Below are 19,609 nucleotides of genomic sequence, written 5' to 3' on the forward strand. Positions count from 1 at the left end.
ATACAATGAAGTACTATCGCACACCTAGTAGGATGGTTGCTATCAAAACAAACACAGAAAATAATAAACATTGGTGAGGACGTGGAGAAACTGTAAACACTTGTGCACTACTAATGAGAATGCAAAATGATATAACCATTAAGGAAAACAGTATGATGCTTCCTCAAAAAAATAAAAATCATAAAATGATCCAAACAATTTCACTTCTGGATGTATACTGAAAAGTATTTGAAGCAGAATCTCAAAGAGATATTTGTACATCCATGGTCATAGCAACATTGCTCACAATAGTAAAAAGTGGAAGCAACTGAAGTCTCCATTGGCGGATGAACAGATAAGCAAATGCAGTAAAAGAAGGAAGGAAATGGAAAGAAACACTGCAATATGCTACAATATGAACAAACACTGAGGGCATATACTAAGTAAAATATGCCAGTTACAAAAAGACAAATACTATGTAAGTCCATTTATATGAGGTCAAAATCACACAGATAGAAAATGAAATACTATTAATAGTTGCTCAGGGAAATGGGATGGGGAGTTATTGTTTAATGGCACAGTTTCAGTATTGTAAGAAGAAAAGCAGAAAAGAGTTCTGGAAAGGATAGTGATAAAGGCTGCACAAAAATGTGAATTTTACCTAATGCCACTGAATTGCACACTTAAAAAATGCTTAAGATAAAATTGTATGTGTATTTTATGACAATAAAAAAATTGTGGACTTCCCTCATGGTCCAGTGGTTAAGAATCCACCTACCAATGTGGGGACATGGGTTGTACCCCTGGTCTGGGAAGACCCCACATGCCTCCGGGCAGCTAAGCTCCTGCCCCACAACTACTGAAAGTCACACACCTTATGTCCTGCAACAAGAGAAGCCACTGCAAGGAGAAGCCCACTCACCGCTAGGAAGAGTAGCCCCCATTTGGCGCAACTAGAGAAAGCCTGCACACAGCAATGAAGCCCCAGGATGGCCAAAAATGAATGAATGAATTTTAAAAACTGAATTAACGTACTGTAAGACCACTAAGGGTTGTGCTCTCAAAATAAGTGGAATACAAAGGTATCTGGAAGCTTCCAACTGGACTGGCAAATAAATTGATATGTAAGTTACAGGTTATTTATTTAACATACCTTTCATTTTAAAGCACAGAGTACTATTTATCATATAACAAATTATGTAACAAAAATCCTTGTAAGTACTATTCATATTTAAGCCACACTTATAATTCACTGTATTTGTTTCAGATTATACTCTTTATTTACAGGAATAAAAATGTACAGATACAGCTAAACCCACCCCAGATCTATTTCTCTTCTTCTCTTCTAAAAGGGAACTACTATCATAAGGCTAGGAAATATGATTTTAATTCGTGTTTATATAGTTCTATTAAGTATGTAGGCATCTTGAAACAATACATGTGGGGCGGCTATTTACATAAAGGGCATTTCTCTTTTTTAAAAACTTTTTTTCACTCTGTATCAGGTTTTTGAATTTTATTTGTATAGATTTGGAAAAAACAAAAAGCCAAGAAACCTCATCTGAGTCTGGCTAGGTTACCGGAGGCATCCTGAACAGTCAGCCTGACGAGACAACCTGAGGGGACAACTTGAGAAGAAGAAATCTGGGAGCTCAGAACTCACGGATCCAGACTAGGAATTGTGGGGAGGCTCCAGAAGTATTGCCAGGGCAAATGCGCGTGGTGGAAAACCTCGTCTCCTCCCATTCCCCCTCCTGCGTGCCCCAACTACCTGACCCAGAGCTCAGAAGATAGGGAGTCGCACCTGTAGACACCGACCAAGGACCACAGGACTTCGGGTGCCAAGACCAAGTCGTCGTGGCGGCGGGACGCTCACAGGGCAGGCCTTCACAGGGAAGCGGTCATAGCTGCGTCCAGAGAGCACAAGTGCCGGTTGCACCTGGAGACGCTATCAATCAGGTGAGGAGCAACCGGAAGACCGGAAGCGCAGGGGAGGCTTTGGAGGGGCGTGGTTTGTCCCTGAGCTCTGCCCAGAACACGGCCTCCAAGAGGTCCCACACCAAGACAGGCTCTGCAGTCTAGCCTCACCCAGAGAAAAAGCCAGTAGAGCTAGTTAAATCACTTTGATTTCAGTGTAATATTTGGTTGATTAAATATATCTTGTGTTATTAAAAAGTTGTTTGCAATTTTTCCTGTTAAAGTGTTCCTGTATAAAGAAATCCTACTATATGTATATGTGTGCAAAATTTTTTCTAGGATAGAAAATAAGAGAAATTATTATATCATAGGGGCGTCCCCAGTGACTTAGTGGTAAAGAATCTGCCTGCAATGCAGGAGAAGAGGCAAGAGCCACAGGTTCCATCCCTGGGGATCTCTGGATTGGAAAGATTCCCTGGAGAAGGAAATGTCAGTCCACTTCAGTATTCCTGCCTGGGAAATTTCATGGACAGTGGATCCTGGCAGGCTACAGTCCATGGGGTCACAAAAGAGTCCGACACGACTTAGTGACTAAACACGTACAATATATCATAGAGCATGCTCGTCTTAAACTTTAGGAGGTATTCTACATTGCTCTTCAAAAACAGATTACTTAAAATCATTCTTTGTTTGCAAAATTCTAATGCGTTAAGAAGGAAAGCAACAAGTTTCTTTAGAAAGAGACTTGGAAAAGTGACATGGATCAGGCCAACTTAATTAGAAATACCTCACCACCATTTTCTTCTAAGATAACTCATATTCAAAAACTGGTTAAGACAAACGTGCATTTCATTTAAAATGCCTTTTGGTACACTGCTAAGTAGCCTTTCTAATGACATGCAAGAGAGAATAAACCACTGAGAATTCCAACAATAAATTCAAAGTGAGTCTTCACTAAGGAAATGAAATAGATGCATGAGCAAAATATATACATAATTGCTCATGCTACGACACTTCAGTAACATCTGATTCTTTGCAACCCTATGGATGGTAGCCTGCCAGGCTCCTCTGTCCATGCAATTCTCCCAGCAAGAATACTGGAGTGGGTTGCCATGCCTTCCTCCAGGTGATTTTCCCAACTCAGGGATCAAAACCACATCTCCTTCATTGCAGGCATTTCTTAAACCACAGAGCTTTACTAACCTACAGTTGGTGTGCCCAGTCGCTCACCAGGGAGCTCCGCAGGTGCAGCTTGCGCCTGGAGAAGCTATCATCCGTGGGAGGAGCAACACGGGAAGGGGAGGGGAGGGGGAGATCCCACTCTTTGTGACCCCATGGACTGTAGCCCACCAGACTTCTCTGTCCATAGGATTCTCCAGGCAAGAAGACTGGTGTGGGTCATTTCAAGTCAGTTCTCATTTAAAGTGTGAAACATGTGTTAATATGTGTTGAGGTTTCTCTTTTCTTTCTCCCATCTTTTTTTTTTTTTTTTAAGTATGGAGATATCCAGGTGTTCTAACACTATTTGTTCAAAGACAACCATTTGTCCATTAACTGGCCTATGCAATTTTATCAAAAATAAACTGATCATATATGTGTGGGCCAATTTCTGGCCTCTGTAATCTGTTCCATTTTCTATGCATTACATCCTTTCAACAACCCCATACTTTTTTAGTTACCACAGTTTATGAATAATCTTGAAATTAGGTATTTTGAATGCTCTAACCTCATACTTTTATGCAGAATCATTTTATTTATTCTAGTTGCTTTGCCTTTCCATATAAATTTCAGAATCTTCTTGTCAATATCTATAAAAATGCTTGCTGAAATTTTCATTGAGATTGAGATAAATATATAGATCAAACTGGAGAGAAGTGACATCTTAATTCTCATCTTCAATTCCAGAACACAGATTATATCTCTCTCATCTCAAGGCATACATAGCAGAAACTGTATTTCTTTTATCAGTGTTTTGTAGGATTAGGAGGCTTTATTTGTTTCAATCAGATATGGAAACCACTCAAACAAATGCTCATCAATACATGAATAGGAAAACAGATTTTGGTCTCTGTACTGTGGAATACTACTCAGCAGTAAAAAGAAGAAATTATTGATAGAAACACAAGAACATATCTGGATTTTAAAAGTAATTATGCTCCATGAAAGCAGTCAGTCAAAAAATACTGCATTCTGTATTATTTTATGTATTTAAAGCTCTATAAATGAAAAGCTAATCAATACTGACAGAAAGAACATCAGTAGTCACCTGGGTATGGGTTGGAGGTTGACAGAAGAGAGTAGAACTGAGGATTTACAAAGGGACACAGGTAAACTTTGGGGGATGATGGATATGTTCCTTCTTTTGTGGTAATGGTTTCATGGGTGTACACATAGATCAATACTGATCAAATTATACAATTTAAGTGCTTACAATTTATTTTATGACACATATAACTCAATGAAGCTTGCTTGTTTTACATTGTATTGCTAAATTTAGTTCTGCATATTTGACAACACACTAATATCCCTTACATCACCTGTCCCATATTTTCTCCCAAAAGAGGAATTTGAAGACTTCACGACAGAATCAATACATGGAGCTCTAATAACAAAACAGGACCAGTTCTCACAGGTCTACATTTTCTAAATATATTCAGATCACAAAGTAACCACATAATCACACATTTATAACTAAATACTCATCTAAGTTAAAGGAATATTTTTCTCCCTGGAAGTCATAAATTGTAACAATATATTGCATTAGGTAATCACAATTTTGAAGAATAGATGGTGTCCCATTCAGAGTGGTTACTTAGGACATTATAATGGCAGTGTTTCATTCATCACAGCATATAGAAGACATGACACAAATACAATAGAAAGGTCATTAATGTAGAAAGGTTTTAAAACTGTCATCAGATCCATTAGATTTGCTACCAGTATTTTACATAAAAATTGCCTGCTGTGAGGATACAGTACCTGAGATTAGATATTTGAAGAAAATCAAATCAGATACTTGATTGCTAGATGGCATAGCTGTTAAAAGGCCAGACACAAATATATATGAGTACAAGCTTGATGCATTGAAGGCAGAAATGCCAAGAGACAAATTTCCTTGAGAAATAGGCTGATTCTTTGGTTAGGAGCTGAAATAAGATGGAAACCCATTTTTCAAAACAAACCTGAGGATTATCATTTTTGTCTATCATGGAAAAATATTCATCAATATGTTCATATACTGTGGGTTCAGCCAAGTAATTCAATCAAGTAAGTTGTCAAAGTGACCTTTGTTCTCTTCTTTTTTAAACCTTGACATGGAAAATGTCACTAGGAAGCTGTTCAAACTCTTAGTCTCCTAGTGGTAGGCCTCAGACACAATATTAGGTTTTTCTTTCACTCTTCTGACACTGGGGCTTCAGGTGGCTCAGTGGTTAAGAACCTGCCTGCCAATGCAGGAGACATGGGTTCGATCCCTGGGTAAGGAAGATCCCTTGGAGAAGGAAATGACAACCCACTCCAGTATTTTCACCTGGGAAATCCCATGGACAGAAGAGCCTGGTGGGCTGTAGTTCCTGGGGTTGCAAAAAAGTCAGACATGACCTAGTGACTAAACACAGAGAAGGCAATGGCACCTCACTCCAGTACTCTTGCCTGGAATATCCCATGGATGGAGGAGCCTGGTAGGCTGCAGTCCATGGGGTCGTCTGAGAGTCAGACATGACTGAGTGACTTGACTTTCACTTTTCACTTTCATGCATTGGAGAAGGAAATGGCAACCCACTCCAGTGTTCTTGCCTGGAGAATCCCAGGGACGGGGGAGCCTGGTAGGCTGCTGTCCATGGGGTAGCACAGAGTCGGACACGACTGAAGTGACTTAGCAGTAGCAGTAGTGACTAAACAACAGCAACATTCTGACATTGACTAAGGTGTGTGCTCTGATAAAGATCCAATATAAACAGATCACAGTATATTTCATATTTCAATAACCAGTATGCTAGAAGGCTAGTGTGTGTGTGTGTGTGTGTTCAGTCTTGTCCAACTCTTTGCAGCCCCAAGGACTGTAGCCCACCAGGTTCCTCTGTCCATGGGATTTCCCAGGCAAGAATACTGGAGCAGGTTGCCATTTCGTTCTCCAGGGGATCTTCCTGACCCAGGGATCGAATCCACCTCTTGCAAGTCTGCTGCATTGGCAGTCAGGTTCTTTACCACCAGTGCCACCTGAGAAACCCTGCTAGCAGGAGGAATTCTGTTTAATACAAAACTATATACATCTGGTGTCTGTCTGGCAAGATGAGCTTTTTAGAGTTCTGGAATGAACTTTGTCTTAGCCATTATGTTCAGTATTAGCAGAATTATTCGGAATTTCTCTGAGGCTACTGCATTTCTTAAGCTCAAAAAAGAATAGATATTTTATAAGGCAGCAACTGAAAGGAGGAGAAAGTTTTGCCCAATGGGTTATCATACTAGGATTTTAATAAATTTATGTCAGGACTGTGATACAATTTGGTTAATTCTCAGATCATTCTTTAACCTATTTGAAAATTCATTCATACCTCTTCTATGATTAGCATCACTAACCAGGACGAGGTCATAATTCTATGTAGAGCCCAAGGGTTCTCACTTAGCTAGAATCTGAATGTAAAATATGTGAAAAGGGAATTAGAATAAAACCACCAGTGAGTATGCTAGAAAGCACTGTTGCCTTGAAAAGCAATGTGGTTGGACTTAAGACAGCCCAAGAATGGTTCAAAGCTATTCCCTCTTGCCCCTGCCTTTTCCCCTTAATTAAGGATACTGGCAGTAGATGGGGTGACTTACAGAGTGATCCCTTTCAATTTAATGGACACCTAGTCCCAACTTAGAAAAGGCAGAGGAACCAGAGATCAAATTGCCAACATCTGCTGGAACATGGAAAAAGCAAGAGAGTTCCAGAAAAACATCTATTTCTGTTTTATTGACTATGCCAAAGCCTTTGACTGTGTGGATCACAATAAACTGTGGAAAATTCTGAAAGAGATGGGAATACCAGACCACCTGACCTGCCTCTTGAGAAACCTGAAAGCAGATCAGGAAGCAACAGTTAGAACTGGACATGGAACAACAGACTGGTTCCAAATAGGAAAAGGAGTACGTCAAGGCTGTATATTGTCACCCTGCTTATTTAACGTATATGCAGAATACATCATGAGAACACACTGGGCTGGAAGAAGCACAAGCTGGAATCCAGGAGAAATATCAATAACCTCAGATATGCAGATAACACCAGATGGACGTGAGTCTGAGTGAACTCCGGGAGTTGGTGATGGACAGGGAGGCCTGGCGTGCTGCAATTCATGGGGTCGCAAAGAGTCGGACACGACTGAGCGACTGAACTGAACTGAGTCCAAACAACCCCTGTACCTGTCTCTAATTCTGTAGTCATTTATGCTCTACCTGTGGACATACAGTTGATAACACGACAGTCTGTATTTACACAGTATAGTACTAATATCAGGGGCTTTCCGAATCATTTAAATCACACAATTCTTCAAAATGTTCATCACTGAGAAAAAAGACCCTTTGTGGGTTTTCTTTTCTTTTTTCTGCTTTACTCTATATTTAGAATATTTCAAATGAGTCTGCTCTAATTTTTCAAAGAGGAAAAGCCAAAGAAAACTTTAAAATATGGTAAATTCTAAACACAGAAAAGTAGTTAATTACAGGGAAACTTTAAATGGACATTATACATATGACCGGAGAAGGCAATGGCAACCCACTCCAGTACTCTTGACTGGAAACTCCCATGGACGGAGGAGCCTGGTAGGCTGCAGTCCACGGGGGTCACTGCGAGTCAGACACGACTGAGTGGCTTCGCTTTCACTTTTCACTTTCATGCATTGGAGAAGGAAATGGCAACCCACTCCAGTATTCTTGCCTGGAGAATTCCAGGGACAGGGAAGCCTGGTGGGCTGCCGTCTATGGGGTCGCACAGAGTCGGACATGACTGAAGCGACTTAGCAGCAGCAGCAGCAGCATACATATGACTATTTGGATACATAATGAAGCAAAACAGGAAGAGGAATGACCTACCATCTGTCAAATCTCTGTAACCTTCCAGTAAACATCTTTAGTTTAGGTCATTGGTTCCTAATTCATCATTTCATGTAAATCAGAGACTTTTTATTTTACATTACTTTGAAAGAAGAAGGAAATCTTTATCTCGGTAACATTGCTCGTTGCAGACTATCTGTTTTGTTTCTGTGGTCAGTCTTGGGAACAGTCTCATGAGCCAACTGGTATTATTAGTAAAAAAGGGTGCATTCGAATGAGGGGAAGAATACTCTTCATAGGTCTAGTTTGTAATAACCTTCCTCTTAATTCTATTTTGTGGTCCGAAACCATTTAAGTATATCCTACTTTGGGAATGTAATTGGAAATACTCAATCTAAACTGTTTTTAAATTGACAATTTAGGTTGGGAAATTGCTGAGGGCCATTTATTAATAACATTAGGATTACATAATTCTTAGACTCATTTGGTCATTAATGGTCTCAAATAAATTACAATCCATGATTTTGACTCTGATTGTGAAATAATATGTGTTTATTCTAATTAACACTTAGTTCATAACATGAATAGTTCAAATTTACACACATGAGTACATATATTTATATATTCTGGAATAACCAGTTACACATAGTTGTATCAGTTTATTTCCTTTTAATTTTCTTATCACTATTATTTAATGCCCATTTAAACCACCACCTCTAGCTGATTAACTGCTATTTAAACTGGTTAATTAGGAATGCAGATTGCTTTGATTTGTTCAATAAAAATACATTCTAAAAATATAGCAAAAGTGGAACCTTCTGTCTTTTACATTCAGTTAAAATTTCATTACCTCATAGCCACTTGAAAATATATTCTTCTGCCAATGCTGAAAATATTTCTAATTTTAAAAAAAGAAAGAAAACACCTGTTTTGGGTCCAATTATGAATTGCAGAGAACTATCATTCCTAATTACTAAATAGCTACAGAATTCCCATTTAAGTCAAATCAACTACACTTGAAAATAAACCTAGAATTTAAATGTTATAATCATTTATAATTCATTCTGCTTCTGCACACAAAAATAAGGCTTGATTTAAAAGCAAGCCAAGGGTAGGACATGTCCTTTGAGAATCTCACTGGGTGGTTTTAACATGGATGACACTAAATTTTGAGAAATCGAATGAGAGCATTTGTTTTTTTTTTTTTTTCCTTCTAGCACATTTTGTAAATTAACCTTAACGTAATCTTAGCTTCCTCTGCCCCAACCCCAAAAAAAGATAACCTGTAATACTTCTAAATGTATTTTAACATTACCAATTAAATCTTCTAGATTTAATTCTAGAACCCCAATATGAAATTATACTTAAGAATTTCTGGGCATAATATAAAAACTTACTCTTAATTTGTAAGAATGAGTATAATTAGATCTCAAAGATTGAAACAGATAGCACTTGTACTTTAGGAAAATCAATGACCCAAAGAAATCCAATGATACTTTCTCAGACAAAATTACTGAGGGTGGAACTTTTAGAACTCAAATACAGTTAATGTTCTCTTGGGAAAGACTCCCAGTATCAATCTTTAATGTGTAGACACATTTCAGTCCCCCTGAACACTACACATCAGTTCTCCCAATTTAGGCATCTTTCATGTTGATTTGTAAAAAGAGTATTTTAGTCATTGCTTCATGCCATATATCACTAAAATACATATATTATCATTACATTTTTCTTCAAAAAGGCATTTAACTATACCCAAAACAATATGGGCTGCTATAAGGAATTCTAGTGGGAAAAAAAAAAAAATTCAATGGCCACTTTTTGGAACTTGGTTTTGTTAGCCAAGCCTTCGTCTATAGGTTATTTTAGACATGTTTGTCTGCTGCTACTTAAAATAAGGTCCCACATAACCTTGCTGATTATAGAAGTTCACTGCTAAAACCGCCTGACACAGCACATATTCTGACAAAAGCACACATTGCAGAGTTGATTTATAGGGGAATATGACAACATTCAGGTTAGGAAGGAGGCAAAGTTTAGCATTCCCTTAAGGCTCTATGTGTACACACTGATTTACAATCAGTTGAGTGCATCTTAAATTAAAACATGTATATACATCAACAACAAAAACATAAATTTCTGTTATGATTTTTTTTCAGTTTGCATGCCCCATTTTCTGCATTTTTCCATGTAAGTAGTGATGTTTTTGAGTCCACAAAGAAAGGAATGGATTCCTAGGCCTGCTGAGAAAACTAGGATGATCCTAGAAATGCTCACTAATCCTTGGTAAGGATTAAAACCAAAGCAAAATAAAGAAACAAACAAAAATGTTGTCTTGCTCCTGATATGTGGACCTGGGAGGGAGTCAGTCAGTAAATATGCCCCATTCTCTGGTTTTCTTCTAATAGTAAAGAAATCATTTAAGCACAGACTTTGGATTGGCAGACATATATTTGAGTTCTGGCTTTGCCACTCACCATGTGTGAGATTTCAGTCAGGTCACCAACATCTTTAGATCTTAGTGTTACCCCTCACTAGGATGGGGATAAAAATTGTATCAAATTTTTAGAGAATATATGATACATTGATGAAACAATACATGTAAAGAAATTAGTAGCTGACACACAACAGTCATTAAGTGTTACTATTAGTGTTATTTCTGAAAGTCACAATTTTTTTGTCAGCTGTACAACCAACTTCACCAGTGAATTTTTACAATGTATACAAAAACATAACCATGACAATCACCATAAAATAGAATATTTCATCATCCTAAAATGTTCCCACATAAAGTCACAAACTTTTAAGACTTGAAGAAAATTTTGTGGCATCTATCCAATATCTTTATGTTATAAATAAGGAAGCCAAGGTCATGTGCAGTGTAGAAAAGTACGCATGCTTACTTACCTCAGTAGTGTCAAATCTATTAAATATCTCAAATCTCCTTCCTCTGGATTTTGTTCTCTTCTGCTGTACCACACTGCCTTCGGGGAGCCACCCTGTAGGGAAGGCTAGGCACTCTACAGAGCTAACCACAGAAATGCAACAATACATATGACCAGGACCAATGGACACAGAACCAGTGAACAGCAAAGAATGCCCTCATTTGGAATGTGAGCACTGAAGAGGTTTCTTGATTCTTCAGTCTGGAAGAACCTGCAAAATTTACTTTATTATTGAAGTTCAGAAATGTCAATAGTGTTTGCCAAGAGCAACATATTTAAAGAAAAATAAAACATACATTAAACCATGAAATTTGGGGATAAAGTGGGTGTACCTTAGAAAAAGATGTTGTATTGGAAAAAGAGAAAGACTCCATGTACTGTAGACACAAAACAAAAATCATGTGGGTTTTGGATCAAAGTCTTGTTTTTAGGAGGATCTGATGCTTCATTGTTGGGCGAAACATTGGCTCATTTCATACCAAGCTATGATGACCTTGTATCCTGATTGGGCTTTTTAAGTGTTTAGAGTAGATCAGTCAGGATTACAGAATTCCACACTGCTGGTTCTTTTGAGATGAAAAAGCCTTGCACTTCTATACTTCATCAAATGTCTAGGTGAAAGAGATGATATCTACACACCATAGATGAAAATAGGGACTTTCTAACATTTTATTTATATTCTCTAAAATAATCTTGCAAACCTATGAATCACCTTGCACGTTTTAAGTTGACATCTAGAATTTCCTGTCATTATTTTAAGTTTAAAATACTACTTAAAATGTATAAGATCTGGTGTTTTTTAAAATACTAACTTTAAAAAACAAAATTATTAGATTTCAAACAATTGAAACATATTTCAGATATTTTCAAGGAAATCTAATTATTATTGTGATTTTAATGCCCACCATCCTCTATGAAAGAAGAAAAAATGAATAAGGTATTTTTTTGAAAATCTACCATCATTCCTTTTGGATCTTGTTCATATAGTTCCATTCTACTTCCATATACAATCTATTCTTTATAAAATAATTTAATGTATGAAAGTCTTCTCTAGATAATCCTATAACCCTTAATTTTAGCTTGTACATATGAACAAATATATTTGTTTATAATTTTCTATGATCATCTATGTTGACAGAAGCAAAATAAATTTATCATTAATTTCAATAATCACTAAGGATAGGAAGTAAAATATAATTAAGAATGCATTTCTTAATGAAATACATGATGGATGCTCTTGTTTCAATTAGTTTATGCACCCTCTTTTAAAAATTCAGACTCATTTCTGTTTCTATTTTTTACTTGACATATTCAGTGAGATAACTTGCTCTCCTCTAAAGAGATGAGAATTCAAAGAATTTCATTATGGCAATGAAACAATTCATTGAACTCCTTTCAAGTTATAAGGCAAAATCACATATTGATCTCTCACTAAAAATATGTCTGTAATGATCTAATTACTAGATTTGTTTCTTCATTCAGTTTTATCAAAAGCAAAGAATTAGAAGCCACCTGACTGGCAAAAGAAATCATTTCTCAGTCATTAGTATCATTTAAATTATCCCTTTGATTGGGCCCTCTCACAGAGGCAATGTACCATATGAAGATTCCCTTTGTATGAAATTTATGACTTCCTATGGCAAACTGGGAGAAAAACAATTAGAAAAGAGAAATTGAGAAAGTATAACAGACAAGAAACTTTCAGTATGATGCATTGGCCACCAGAAAACTGTCAGGCATATCCATTCTAGGAAACTACACATGTGGCATGTTGAATATTTGGAAATAGATTTCCTTAAAGCTATTCTTGCTTAAGGACCTGGTGGAACATGGACTCCCAGGGGAAAGTATATATTCCAGCATGAAGACCACTGGAGCAACAAATGTAAGACTAATTTTATTCATGAAAGATGTTTTCTATGCTGCTCTTTAGACCTCTATTAATTTGTATCATATGAAAGCTACATGCTTACTAGAATCATTCCTCAGTGATATCAGTTCAGTTCAGTTGCTCAGTCGTGTCTGACTCTTTGCGACCCCATGAAGCACAGCATGCCAGGCCTCCCTGTCCATCACCAACTCCCGGAGTTCACTCAGACTCACATCCATCGAGTCAGTGATGCCATCCAGCCATCTCATCCTCTGTCGTCCCCTTCTCCTCCTGCCCCCAATCCCTCCCAGCATCAGAGTCTTTTCCAATGAGTCAACTCTTTGCATGAGGTGGCCAAAGTACTGGAGTTTCAGCTTTAGCATCATTCCTTCCAAAGAAATCCCAGGGCTGATCTCCTTCAGAATGGACTGGTTGGATCTCCTTGCAGTCCAAGGGACTCTCAAGAGTCTTCTCCAACACCACAGTTCAAAAGCATCAATTCTTCGGCGCTCAGCTTTCTTCACAGTCCAACTCTCACATCCATACATGACCACTGGAAAATCTTCATTTATATATATATATATATATATATATATATATATATATATAGTCCTGATTTTGAAGGCCAAACACTAAAAAAATCATATACAATTACTAGGAGTATGATAAACTCAAGACTGCAACTTACAGCCAATTGGAAAAAAAAAAAAGGTAACTTTTAGAGGTAATGTTGGCATTTTCTGTAAAATGCTTATTGAAAATAATTCAATTACAGTCCTCTCATTAAAGTCTCTTGCAATAAATTCTTTCCATTAATTTGTACTAGGAAATTTTTGTCAGTCTTGAATAATTAATAGATTTTATTTTATTATGGAAAAAAGGTTATAGAACATTTTGTGCTTCTAGTTTTGTCTTAACTGCTAGGATACTTAGACCCCAATTTAGAGTTAAACCATTGTCAATATTTCTTAACTATAAAATATGCTTCTTCCCTTTTCTTATGATTTTATATTTTTTTCAAAAGTCTTATTATATATATGCAATTAATTTAAGCCATAAGTCTCTTTTTTGAAGATTTAAGGTATAAGTTAGAGAATGGAGGAATTGAAATAGAAATTATTAAAATATTTACAATCTGGCTATATAGCTGGGGAGGCTAAAATTTGTTCTTATGACAATTACTATATGTTAGGAAACTGGTATAAATATGCTATACTCTGAAACGTTTTTCAGATTAGCAGTAGAATACTATACATAATTATTTATAGAGTTGCTATTGGTCCGTAACCTGATAGCATTACTGTGCATGGTAGCAAATGCGCATAAGTTTCTACTGGTCTCTGATTGGAGCTGCAACCAGAACTTCTGACAGGACTCATGACCACAAAAGCAACCATAGCTAGAAACAGCAATGGTAAAGAGACCTCATTGCCTTGCTCTACTTTGCAATTTTGAAAGAAAAAGTTCTGCAACCTATCTAATCCATATGGGTGTCAAAATACGAAGAAACAATATTTGGCATTACTTTCATCAATGACATCATAATTTATTGCTTAACAGTTATGTGAGTTTGAAGACTAAGAAGCCCAAGGTAGAGCTTTGACCCCATTGTGAGAACCTAATCAAAGAATTCTCAGATGTCAGGATCTAGGTTGTGACTCATTTGAAAAAAAAAGAAAAGAATGGCTGGATAAATCAGATTAGAAGTCAATTCGCAAAGCATAAGTGTTAACTGGCTTTGGGATCCTTTTAAATTAAGTAACACATTATATATTTTTAGTCTATTAACAGATTTATGAATGAATACTAATACTCTTAACTGAAAAGCAACAATAATTATCACATTTATTGTGGTTCTAGTTGTACCTCTAATGCAACAGAGTTATTTATAGATTGGGTAACACCCCATTCTTTGAATGCAGGTTTAAGAGGGAAAAATACTTTAAATTTAGGTTAATTTAATGAAATTAAAGTCATTAAATCCAGACATTTATGCATATTTTCTTTTACTGATAGATATCATTGGATGATAAACCATTAGAGACCTGAATTTAAACAGAGGATTGCAGTGAACAATCTAAGTATTCACATGATGTTAATTATTAAGTTGGCTCACACCCATTTGCAAACTAATGTCCTGCTTATTTCTTAAGTTCTACTAGACATATTGTACAAGAGAATGCCATAAAAATTATAGTAACATCAATATAATATATGATCTCAACTCTAAAAAAAGTTCACATGTACATATGTAAGTGTGAAAATATTGGAAAACAACATACATGTGTTAGTGGCTATTAGATAATACAGCTGATTTTTATTTTATTCTCTGTGCTCTTCTATATTTTACAGATCTACTATGTATGCATAAATATATTGTAATATATCAGAATAAAATTAGACAGATATTTCTAAAATTGACAGGATTCTGACAGACAGGTTTTTGGGGTTTTGTTTGTTTGGTTATTGGTGGAAGAAAGAGATTTAAAGTTAAATATAGCTTAGTTTCAACTTTACCATTTGAGGCTATATGTCTTTACAGAATCTTGCTTTATTATGATGCCAGATTGCAGTATTGGGAGGACAAATTATAAGGGAGGTGGCTTCAGGATCTTCATTACCAAGTTTCAACTCTGCACTGGTTGCATGGTTATTGAGTACATATAAGATCAAGCTTACCATGCCTAACTTGTCCCCCTGTCTCTCCAGCCTTCCTAATACTGATTTGAATGCCCTTGCTCTAGGGAAGGCAAAACATGCAATTATCCCAATGTGCAGGAAAGTAATTAACTGAGTAAAAAATATGCCTAGAGTCCATATTAGATGAAGCTTTATCCAAACATTCTATAATGTTAAGAGTAACTAGGCAGAAGATAAATTCTAAACAGTCTAATAAGGTAAAAGCAACTGGGAAACCCCCTTGTAACACAAATGAAATTGCAATAGAATCATGTTGGGACATCCCAGCTTAATTAATAGAAAGTATAGCCACAGAAGAGACCAACTCTGGGACCACCTTGTAACCACCATCCACTAGGCCTATGGGATGAAGGAGGGTCCCATTTTTAATCATGCTCTTCATAACAGATGTTACACTGTTAAATAACTGCACTTATCTCCAGGGAGAAAACATGGCACAATATGAAGAAAAAAGTCAGGTGATCATGACTTGTATAAAAATGTGAATAACCAAATTCTCAATAATGTGTTTAAAAGCATGAATTTTCTGAAGTTTTATCAAATATTCTATCCATACATTTGTTTATTCATCCATTTACCAAACATGCATTGAATACTTTTTTGGTATGTTGATGAGCTAGTTTTAAGAAATAATTGAAAAGCAAACTATTTGGAGAAGAGTATGCTTTTTTTGGCTTTGCATTCTGATTCTGACATAAACATATTGTATAGGACAAACTGAGGTTGGGGGGGGGGGGTCCAAAGCTTGTATAATTTATGGGATCTTCTATGTGAAAACAAAATAAAATGGGGACTATGGGCCATGCAAGTGAGCCCCAAATCTTCATCAACATCATAGGCATCTACCTTTGTAACTGGGTTTGATCTTGAATTTCAATTTCTTCAACCCATGGTCCTAATTCAAGACTCACAGGTAGTAAAAACCTGGGTAAGTGACTGCATCTGTCACATGGAAGACATGCAACTCATTGTTAGTTCCAGATTTGCCTGCTCTTTGACTGTGTTTTGTCAATATGTTCACCCAGAACTATCCCTGGAATTATCTTCCAAAGCAGTCGACAGAGCGACCATGTGATAGGGGTGTTAGACTCACTCAAAATAAGGTTGTTAGGCAAACGTGTGCATGCTCACTCACTCAGTCATGTCCAACCCTTTTGCAACCCCATGGACTATAGCCTGCCGGGCTCCTCTGTTCATGGATTTTCTAGGCAAGACTACTGGAGTGGGTTGCCATTTCCTCTTCCAGGGCATCATATTGGCAGGTGGATTGTTTACCACTGAGCCACCTGGGAAGCCTGCTATGAAAAATACAGGACACCCAATTGAACTTGAATTTAAAGTAAACAATGACTAATTTTGTAGTGTAAGCAATGCTTGAGTATCCTGTATTTGTTAAACCTTGCAACTAACTCAGAAAGTCCTGTGCTCGATTCTTACCTCAACTGCTTAACTAGTTGTGAAATGTGACCTTAAGCAACTCATTTAACTTGAAATTGTTTTCTGTAAAATGGAGGTAAATGTTGTTCCTTACAGTACTGCTGTGCCAGTTAAATGAGACCATAATTATATGCAAAGTGCTTTTCACAGTGCCTGGCATAGGTGGGCTTGTATTAAATGGTAGCTAGTGGGGCTGCAGACAGAAGCCACAGAGTGAGACTTCGGAACAGTTTACACAGATCAAGCAGGCTCTAGGTGCTTCCTTTATTTATTTATTTATTTTTTCCTCCCAGAAAGTACATACAGTCTAGCTGACTTCTCAGAAGCCCAGACAAATGCTAGAGTGCCCAAATAAGCTTAACAATGTATTAACCCTCTGGGAAGGAATAAAGGAATATATCTGGCCTTAGGTATTCTTTTCTGCTCAGTTAATTGGATTCACTGAACTCTCTTTTACAATGACAAAAAGCAAATGTTTGGGATAGAAACTTTTCCTCTGCCTCGTAGAACACCACCATTTCAAATAAACATTTTGATCAAACATTTCATCACATAGATTCTGTTTGCCCAAAAAGAAGCTTCTGCACCTATGTGCACTGGTTTTCTTCCCAAAATATTGGCTTGGCATTTTCTAGACACAGATTGAAGGCACCAAAAATAAAATCTTTTTATTTCTTTTCTGTTTCTTTTTTTTAACCATCAATTGTCTGGACTCATTGTCATTGTTTAGTGATTTTTTTTCTTAGTGTTCTAGTCAATAAAAGGTACCTGATGAGGAATATTTCACCCTGAATGAATGAAACGTTTTTTAACTGTGTCCTCTGTTTAATTTCCTTACTCCTTACCTTGAAATTCATGATATGTCTCTTTCTTCCCATGTTTAGGCCAAATTCCACATCCATATTTTCCCTCTTCATTGGTCTCACCACCTTAATTGTCTTACTTATTCAGCAAAACTATTTTCCAGATAATGTTTAGACCCAGAAATACTAATAGGCTTCAATCTGTTCTCCCAAGGTGCACAAAGGCCAGAGGAAGAGACAAAGGAGTAATGATTCCACCATTTTGTTAAAAACTCTATCACAGAAATATGTCCTACATATTAGGGAAGTACAGGAGACAAAAATGCCTAAATGTGCTAGAGGATGGGTTAAGGTTAGAAGAGATAAGAACAAGGGAGGTAAAAATGCAGCCAAGTTTTAGAAATTTAGATATGGGTTCATTAAAAAAAAAAAACAAACAAAAAAACTAATCCACAATGAAAGTGTCGGTCGCTCAGTCATGTCTGACTCTTTGGGACCCCATGGACTGTAACTCTCCAGGCTCCTCTGTCCATGGGATTTCCCAGGCAAGAATACTGGAATGGATAGCCATTGCCTTCTCCAGGGGATCTTCCTGCCCTAGGGATTGAATCCTTATCTCCCTCATTATGGGCAGAGTCTTTACTTTCTGAGCCACCAACATTAAGAGTGCAGCAATGACAGTTAACTGCCAAGAGGGGTGATCTTGCATGAAACTGCAGGGCACAGCAGGGGAAGCAGAACTATTTGGGAAGTAGTTTGGTAAAGCTGAAGCACAAAGACTCAGAAAAATAGGCTGTACCTGGATTTCTAAAAGACTTTTATGTTCTTCTGAGGAGGTTAGGTTCTATTTTGTAGAAAATTAGGAATTTAAGGCAGGATTTGTGTTTTAGAAGATCAATCTGGCTAGAAGTTCTGTGAAAGCTGAATTGGCAGAGAAAGAAGATGGAGCAGGGAAAATAGCTATGAAGCAATGTAAATAGTAAAAACCAGAAATGACTACTAAACCAAGGTAAAGACAGTCTGAATGTGGAGGAGAGGATGAGTTTAAATGTTTTCTAGGAAGCAGAGTGAAAACAATTTAGAGACAGGTAAGTTTGGTTGGTTTCTGAATTTCTGCATCTCTTTGTGAGTCTTATAGAGAAATTAGACACAGGCACCCACACAAATACACACACAACACACCAAAGATAATACGCCTCTGAAAATATGTTGTGTGTATACCTTGCAGTAAAATTTCCTAAGCAAATTGCACCATTAAATGTGTTTAACCATTTATGAATCTTTTATTAATATTTAATTAGTATGTTATTAATAGAACATGAGGCAAGAAAATTGCATGGCAATTTTCAGAAAATTTGTGATTACATACAAGTTTTATACCCCTCAAGAAAATGGCCAAGATCTATTAGCTTTTTGAGAATTTATTTATATATGAAATTTTAGTCTAGTCATTTGCTAAATTGGCGTACAATTTAATATTTTTTCTTTCTTTTCATTGTGGTGTTATTCTGTTTTGATTTTTAATGGTTTTATTAATTATCAAATATTTCTGAAATTATATTTATAATGAAGTAAAAAGAGTAATAACTGAGGATCCTTATATTCCCATACCCCATTCTAGAAATAGACTATGACCAACACTTTGAAGACCTTGTGTTCGCCTCACTTATCTAACAACCTTCACTCTACCCAGCCCACTCATAAATAATACAAATTTGATTATATGGAGTTAATTATCTCCTTAGCTTTTTTCCAGTATAATCAATATTCTCAGATTCTTAATCTATAGTGATCATTTTATACATAAATTAAATCCTACCTATGTATTCTTGGTGATTTTTATCTTTCACCAGAAAATATATTTCTGAAATTAATCCATGCTGATGTATATAGCGGTGCTCAATCTTTGATATAGAGTGCATGCATGT

At 36.6% G+C, this 19,609-nt stretch overlaps 1 pseudogene; it reads right to left on the bottom strand.

The window, feature by feature from the left end:
• Positions 1–17,795, bottom strand: part of LOC102389315 — a 108,176-nt pseudogene extending 90,381 nt beyond the window's left edge.
• Between the last annotated feature and the right edge of the window lie 1,814 nt (positions 17,796–19,609).

Source organism: Bubalus bubalis, chromosome 11 (genome assembly GCF_019923935.1).
Source record: "Bubalus bubalis isolate 160015118507 breed Murrah chromosome 11, NDDB_SH_1, whole genome shotgun sequence".
Classification (NCBI taxonomy): Eukaryota; Metazoa; Chordata; class Mammalia; order Artiodactyla; family Bovidae; genus Bubalus; species Bubalus bubalis.